Raw genomic sequence first — 8,545 nt, 5'->3', positions numbered from 1 at the left:
AAATAGGTGAACCTATCAGTGTTCATACTTTATCATGGTTGGGTAAGTTTCATGAGCCAATTAGTGCCTGTGTGCCTATAAAAGGGGGAGTGTTTGGTTGCTTGGGATGCATCATCCTTGGTACCGCCCCATTTGTGACATGTGGCGCTTTGAATGCGTGCTAGCAGTTGGGTTATCCTCCTGTCTGTCGTGTGCTGGCTGTTGGCCAGTTTTCAGGTTTGTCCCAGTTTTAAAAATGCCTTTTTGCCTGTTAAATAGAGAGGCTTATTACCTTGTTTGTTTTTAGATATGGGCCTGCAAGTAGCTGTAATCCTGCGTGGTGAGCGACCATGTGTATTGCAGCATTGTACTGTTTTGTTGGTAGGTATGGCTAGTTTTAAAGTTTGTTTTAAACAAGTTTTTATGCGTAACTTGTTCAATGTCCAGCAGGGTTGATTGCACGTCCAGGGGTTTCTAATGATCTTAATTGAAGCGTAACGAACCTCAAGTAACTGACTGCACTTCTGCTCTGCTCTACTCTGTTTTGTTCTGTCTGGAATTCATCTGGGTCCGTCTGTTATATTTTGTTTTGTATTGTTTGGTGTGTGGATTTAGGTGGGAGGGGTTGGCCATGGTACCTTGTACTGCGTGTCCACATGGAGTGCTGTGTTTAATATTACTGATTTTTCATGAGTGTGTGTCATGGGTATTGAGTGTGGGGTAGAAATCTGAGGGTCTTTGCTGGCCACCTCCCTCTTTATTTTCTCTTGTATTGTACTTTGTTTTGTAAGTTACTGGTAAAGACGTGTGATGTATTGAGACCTGGTGTGAAGTGTTGTGTGTTTTTATCAATTGTATGTTAACAAAGTGACTTTTATTTATCTGTCTATCCTTCCGCTCACCCTGCCTTTGGCAACGAACCTGTGTCCCTTTGCTTAGGGCTGTTATGTCCCGGTGTATTCCGGGTGGCGTAGTCGACTATAGGATTTCTCTTATTATTGGTCATTTTCAAACTCCTGACCACTTACTGCCACACATGGATAGTGTCTGCCTCCTCTAAGCCACGGGATTTGAGGTATCTTTCAGGTCTGCAGCGTTACACACCAGAGTACACAGTTTAATGGGTTTAGGTTTTTTCATTTGTTTGTTCGTTTTCCCCAATTTGAAAAGTTGCAGTTACTATAAAAGTGAAAAAAGACAACAAAAAAAGCAAGTACAGGACAGCTTCACTGAAGAAATGCAAACATTTCGCTAACAAAGGCCACATACACACTTCAGTTAAATTCAGGTAAAGAAAACCGCATTTATAAAAATTCAGTGTACGGGACCGAACTAACCAGTTAACAAGTCTTTGGTCGCTGTAATATTACTTTGGTCAAAAATAGTGGACACCAAATGCCCAAGACTCAGAACGCTGCTATGAATACCATGGTTTCCATAACAATTTCGAGCGAGTTTAGGGGATTTACTCCTGTATTTAAATATGGTTTTCACTTCCGAAACGTACAAGGTGTATGTGGCCAATATGACCTTCTTCAGTGCCTAATTACAATGCCAGGTGTAAGAATCATCTTAAAACAAAGAACGATCTGGCAAGTTGTGACTGAAATCCATTTTGCATGATGGCGATAAACTTTCCCATGCAGGTTTCACTGATTTTTAAGTTGATCATGTGAATTTGACACATTGACCAACAGAAAGCTGCTTGGTTTTAAAAGTAACTTCTCTGAGCAGTGCTTCATACATGTGGTGTTTTTTGTTTGTAAAATGTTGCTGCAATTTCACAGCAAAGTTTCATAGTTTTGGTTTCTTCCCCCAAATCAAATGTCTTGCAAGTAGCATTAATAAAGTGGGACATCTTTAGGAGTTTAAAAGGAACAACAAATTTAGCCAGGATGGGAGATCTTTTTTGGTTTGCAGGATAGGTTCTGGAGTGGGAGATTGTGTGTGACCATGGTTTCAGGATCAAAAGCCTCAATGGGGCATCATTACTCCTCTACAGCTCACCCTCACTTTTCTCTGAGTCTCCTTTATGAAGTCCTCAGATGCTTGATGAGAAATACCCTTGTCAAAGATGCATAATTGGCAGACGCTCCCTAATGATGACGGCCATGTGAGATTTAACGAGTTGAAAATGAATGCGAATGCCCACTTTTCATGTGAAAATGCATGCTGCATTCAGGTGGCTCCTGCTAATCGAGAACTGCGACTAAAGCCCCCTGATTGACTCATTCAAAGGGAGGCAGAAGGAGCAAGAGATAGAGAAAGAAAGAAGAAATGCAGACTGAGAGAGATGGGCAGGCTATTTGTTTCAGTTTAGTGTTGTGATTGAAAGCACTTCAGGTACCATTGATGGAGGAAAACTTAATTTGGTCTCACTGAGTACCAACTGCACATCAGTCTGCAGAGAAATGACTCAGTCTGTTCTCCAGGAGAGATTTGAAAACCTGCTCCTCTGCTGCTTGTGGGAAGGGGAGAGGCTCATTATATGCTTCAAATATCAAGACTTCCAAGCAGGTGCTTTAAACCGAGACATTCATTTAACTGAAGGCACACACTGTTATTTACAAAATTATGGATGAGGATATTCAGTTTTGGTGATGAAGTGGAAGCACAAAAAAAAAAAAACTTGATTTTTACATTTTATGATGCATATTTTAATGGTGCTGGAGTCTTTTGAAATGCTTTTAAGGTGTTGAGACATATCTAGGGCCATGTCTACATTTCTGCCCAAAGTCAGTCAGTCAATCACATTTATTTATAAAGTCAAAAATCAAAAGGGCTCACCCCGATACACTTATACGTTATAATTGTTAAATAAAACTAAAAACGTTAAAAATTGTTAACTGAAATACAGTTAAAATAAAATATACAGACTGGATGAAACGATTAAACTTAAAATGCTTAGAAATGGCAATGGACTTGAAATGGGTTTACACTGAAGTACTAAAACTAATAAAAATTACAAAAGCACATAAAATTACAAAAACTACTCACTGAAACTGAAAATATAAAAATAAAAGCGAATTCAAATTATTAGTAAAACAAGTTTAAATTGAAGTACTAACATTACAACAACTAAAACTGAAATAAAAATAATATTTAAAAAAACAGTTACTAAAACAAAACTGAAAATATAAAAATAAAATCTAATTAAAATATTAATAAATACTATAATAGTATATAAATAATACTAAAATAACACTGCCCTGATATCTCTATTACATTCTAAGACCTAAATATAGCTAGGGCCCCGGGGTCATCTTGGGCCCCAAATGGTTTCCTCTGTACTCTTCCCCAAATTAAAAGAGCCCACCTCAATATCTCCACAATATTCTGGTGCCTAGACATGCCTGGGGCCCCACATGGGGCCTTTGTTCGCTATCCTAAGTCAAAAGCGTCCAACCCAAATATCTCTATCATAGTCTATTCTAGTCTCTAGACATGGCTGAGGCCAAAAGGGGCCGCTGGGGCTACCACATGGGGCTTCTGAACACTGCCTCAAGTCAAAAGCGTCCCACCCCAATATCTCTATATTCTGGATATGGATGGAGTCCTGAGGGCTTTGTAAATAAAGAAAGTATGAGCAATAAGAATAGTTTTGCTTGTATTAAGACAAAAATACACAACAGTGCTGCAATCTGAGTGAGTGCAGTCGCTCCTTCAGCCAATCAGGCGCAGTCATGTGACTCACTCTGACCAGTGCACTACAGTACATGCTGATGACGGCCTTTCCATTATGAGACACTCTCTGTCTCCCTTTTTTTTTCTTTATCTGTGAGCTGATGAAATAAAGCCCTATCAACACCAGACCCCAAATTACTTGTTAAAAGTTGAAGAAGTTCTTCCTCGTCTTTATAAACTTGAGAAAACATGTCTTATCCATCTTACTTGTTAATCCCATCACAGACTCGCATGCACACAAAACAGACAAATTGGTTCCAAAGAGGACAGACAAAAACCCTTCTCACTTTGTAAATGAGTGTTAATTGGTGTGAGGACAGTCTGGGTATTTTAGAGCACTTAAACACGGAAACTTCCAAGACTACATTGTACAAACACAGACAACAAAGGTCCTAGCGAGGATCCGCATGTACACAAACGCCTCGCAATGTGCTCCAGACAGCTCCCATCTCTGAGAGCGCGTTAACCCCTATACGATCTGCACTAATTGGAGTCTCAGACATAATGGCAGCCATTATACATGCTTTGCTGGAGTATGAGTGTGAATGAGTGAGGTGGGAGAGGGGAGGGGGTTAGACGGACCCCAATTATGAGAGGAGACTATTAAGAGCAAAGCAGCGTGGGAAACAGAGTGAGAGAGTCTCAAATCTCCATTTTAATATTAAACAGTGCTTACTGCTTACTAATTACTACTTTCCGAAAGGCACGTTTTGAGCGTACCGCTGCACAGAAATTGGCTTTGCACATATTAATCAGTATATAACATTGCACGGTGTGTGTGCATGTGACTGGAAGTGCGATTAAACCACTGTACCCTTCAGTGCGACTTGGCTGCCAAACAAAACAATGCTACTCTCAGCATGTCTAAATTATTCAGATTTATATGTACACAAATAATTCAAACAAAGGACTGGCACAACTAGCCAACACTTGCACAAACACACACGCTCACATAGAGAAAGAGAACCCCCATCAAATATTTACACAGCAGTGGGGAAGACAATATTGTGAGCCGTACTACAACACAATACTGTTGTCGGTTCCTAATGAAGTGAAAGTGTGTGAGTCTCAGGTAGTTATTGCAGTGTCATGTGTGTGCTGTGAGTGATAGCTGCCGCATTGGCGTCTTCGATGGATTTGACACTTGTCGAAAACAGCAGTGGCTTTGCAAATGAACGTACTCTGGTTGTGGAGGGGAAGTGTTTTTAAATGTAATTATGTTTGGCATTTCTAAAGGGAGAACAAGACAATTAGAGAGATAAAACTTAAAAGCCTGTTCCTCTGAACAACAGCAGCAGGATGATTAGTGCAGAAGAGGAGAAAATTACAGTCTATTTCAGGCTGTAGGATCTGTATATATCCACACTTTATATATTTGTGTGTATAACTGCATATGCATAAGAATATTAAGGCTGCACAATTTGGGGAATAACATCTAATTGCGATTTTTTTTATAAAAATTGTGAATGCGGCCTGTTATTCTAATATGATATTCTAATGAGTTCTCACGTGTGATACTACTATATATTTTTGTAGTAATATTTAGAATGAGTTTTTATTTTTCTATTTTCAGTTATCATTTTAAGTTTAAAGTTTTACCAATTTTCTTGTTGTGTTTTTGTCAATTTTAGTAGTTTCTTTATTTTTTTGTATTTTCTATATAGTTTTTATTTTTATTCCAGTTTTACTTATGTTAGTACATCAAGCTGAACTAAATGTCTGTTTGCACTCAAGTTTGTAGGAATGCACAGTTTAGTCAAAAGTTATATTATTATATGTGATGATAATAATAATAATAATAATTATTATTATTGTTATTATTATTATTATTAGCAAAATTGGTACCACTTTATTTTTAAGGACCGATTCTCACTATTAACTAGTTGCTTATTACCTAGCATTTTTACTGTTTATAGTACTTATTAATGGCTTATTCTGCATGACCATATTTTAGATCCCTTAATCTTACCCCATACCTAAAATTAACAATTACTTTTCTAACTATTAATAATCAGTAAATTAGTTTATTGAGGTTAATAGCTAGTTAATGAGTTGGTCCTTAAATTGAGGTGTGACCCTAAAATGATTAAAATAAAAAATATTACTCTTGAAATACTACACAGTACAACAAGTTGTTGTTGTAATTATTATTACTTCTACTACTACAGTAAAACTGTAAAATTACAGTACTAATATTTAAGGCTGTCTTAATTTCTTCATTTAAACCATCAAGTTTTATTTCGGTGGAAAACCACAGAGAGTCCTTAAAGCATCTTGTCTGTTGATAACAACTGGTTTATAAGCACTTTTCGTTACAAGTTTGGGAAGATGGTTGCCACATGTTGTGTTCCCAAATGCAAGATATAAGCGACACAAACTCAGAGCAGATGCAGAGATGAGATGAGTTTGTGTGGAGCAGCATTTACTGCAAACCGAGACACTCTGGGACACTGAAAAAAAAAACAGATCATGAGCCACTGAAACACTGCAACCTTTTTTTTTTCATTGTATAATTGCAGTAAGTCATATTGTGATTTCTGTTTTATTTAAATTAATTGTGCAGCCCTATAGAATAAACAAAAAGAAAATTCACCACAAAAATAAAATGATCTTTACTTAAACTCATGTTGTTTTAAACCTGTGTGTAAGTTTAGAAAGATATGAGAAAAACTTTTTTTTGGATCCCACTTTCGACTTTGTTTTTTATAGCCAAAACTCTAATTTTCTTGTAATGTAAAACCTAGTTTCTCATTTCATTTCCGCTTCTTATTAAAAGCTGTCAAATGTTTTGGTAACACTTAATTTTAAGGACCAATTCTCACTATTAACTAGCTGCTTATTAGCATGCATATTACTAGCATATTGGCTGTTTATTAGTACTTATAAAGCATATATTAATGTCTTATTCTGCATGACCATATTTTAGATCCCTTAACCCTACCCCATACCTAAACTTAACAACTAACTTACTAACAATTAATAAGCAGCAAATTAGGAGTTTATTGAGGGAAAACTCTTAATAAATAGTGAATATGTGTTCCCTATTCTAAAGTGTTACCAATGTTTTTAGAAACACGTACACCTATAGATCAGTGTGAAGTCTTGTTACTATTTCATTACCTCAGCTCTTAACACACACCCACACACACATTTACTCCTTTCCACACCTTTCTCTTCTACTCCCCTTTTCTTGAAAATAATTTTCTTAGTCACACAAACACAAGCTCTAACTCACTAGTTCTCAAAATCGGTTCACAGGTTCATTCTGATATGGTCGCAGACAGAGGAAATACATTGCTAAATACAATAAATTGTTAATAAACTATTAAAAGGTAGGATAAATGCTCAGATCCTTTGTTGCCAATGTTAAATCTGTCACTTGGTAATAAGGCTAATACTAGTACACTGTAAAAAAGATTTTTCAAGATTGTAAATAAAACAAAGCCTATTGGAATTAGAATAGTCTAATTCCTAATTAGTCAATAAGTGGAATTAGTCAATTAGAATTTTTGGCCTATAAAATCCATGGTAATAATACATCACTATTACATTAATTAAAACAATCTAAACAATGATATAATATTTATTTAATTATTTGATTCATATGAATATAATTTTAAATAAATTATTACTTTTTATTTGGTTAAAAATGATACTGTACAACTTGTAAAATCCCAATCAATCCACATGAAATTATTCTCTTAACACATTTACAAGAAACACACACACACACACACAGACATACACAGACACAAATGCCCGCTCTCTCAGGGTAATTCATTTGCACAGTGGGTCTCCCTTGCAGATGGCTGCAGGTAAAATGTCTCTCAGGGGGGTCACAAACAGTTAACGGTGCCAGTACTGTCCTCAAATTGTAGATCACTGACCTTATTCATCGTCCCTGTGAAAGCGTACACACACATACACATTCCATTACACACACACACGCACACACAGATTCATGTCTGCTGTGATCTCCCTATGAATAACACACTAAATGTAGACGCACATGGTGGGATGCCTCAAATATATAAAGAGGCAATAATGTATGGGGAGAGAACAGACAGATGGAGGCCCTGTTTCCCATATGCTAATATCCTCTGGAGCTAAAAGTTCCCTCTGGAAGAGTCAGGGAGTGAGAGAGGGATGAGGGTGAATATCAATATCCTTCCATCTCTGTCACTCGCTGCAACGTTGTGAACTCAATTAATAGATAAACTATAGCAAGAGAGAAGGAGGGTAAACAAAAATATAGTGTGATTATTCATATCTGTCAAACACTGTTTTAAATGAGAACTGTGTACTGTCCCACAATGCACCGTGACTGACTGACATGCCTGGAAGACAGGAGAGTAGGTGAGTGGAGCAGAGAGAGAGCAATTTCCACCGCTCCAAGCATTATGTCACTCCGCTCCAACTCCACTCCGAATTTTACGTTTGACAGTTACAGGCGAAATAAAATCCAAACGAAAATTCCATGCTCCCAATGCTCCTAATCTTTCGAAATTACACAATAAATTTAGTGGGTTCCCACACTTGCATTTGTCCATAATTTATCAATGTTAAAAAATGATTGTACTGCATAATTTATTATTATTATTTAGATTTTATTATTCATTGGTTTTAATTTTTAATTTTTGGAAATAGAAATTGTATGCACTTTTATTCAACAATTTAATGCACCCTTGTGGAATAAAAATATTAAATTCGTTCAAAACAAACAAAACAAAAAAAATACAATACAATACAATACAATAATTAATGACCCCAAAACCTTTGAATAATAGTGCATACATTATTTTTTTCTTCTGGGAAACAAACCCATGACCTTGGTGTTGCTAGTGGCATGTCCTACTGTGTGAGCGACATTTTTAATTCTGAC

The 8,545-nt window shown here is 36.6% G+C and overlaps 1 long non-coding RNA gene across 1 annotated transcript in view; it reads right to left on the bottom strand.

Moving 5' to 3' along the window:
* Positions 1–7,665, bottom strand: part of LOC107665950 (uncharacterized) — a 15,522-nt gene extending 7,857 nt beyond the window's left edge. Inside the window, exons 1-2 of the long non-coding RNA XR_001631622.1 lie at positions 7,656–7,665; positions 6,038–6,040 (exon numbers count right to left, since the gene is read on the bottom strand). This is a non-coding gene — a long non-coding RNA (uncharacterized LOC107665950). The remainder of the gene's footprint in view (positions 1–6,037; positions 6,041–7,655) is intronic.
* Positions 7,666–8,545: the final 880 nt, after the last annotated feature.

This window comes from Sinocyclocheilus anshuiensis, unplaced genomic scaffold, assembly GCF_001515605.1.
Source record: "Sinocyclocheilus anshuiensis isolate Anshui unplaced genomic scaffold, SAMN03320099.WGS_v1.1 scaffold775, whole genome shotgun sequence".
Lineage (NCBI taxonomy): Eukaryota > Metazoa > Chordata > Actinopteri > Cypriniformes > Cyprinidae > Sinocyclocheilus > Sinocyclocheilus anshuiensis.
Note: the sequence above shows the minus strand (reverse complement) of the source record. Positions and strands in the feature narration are given on the sequence as shown.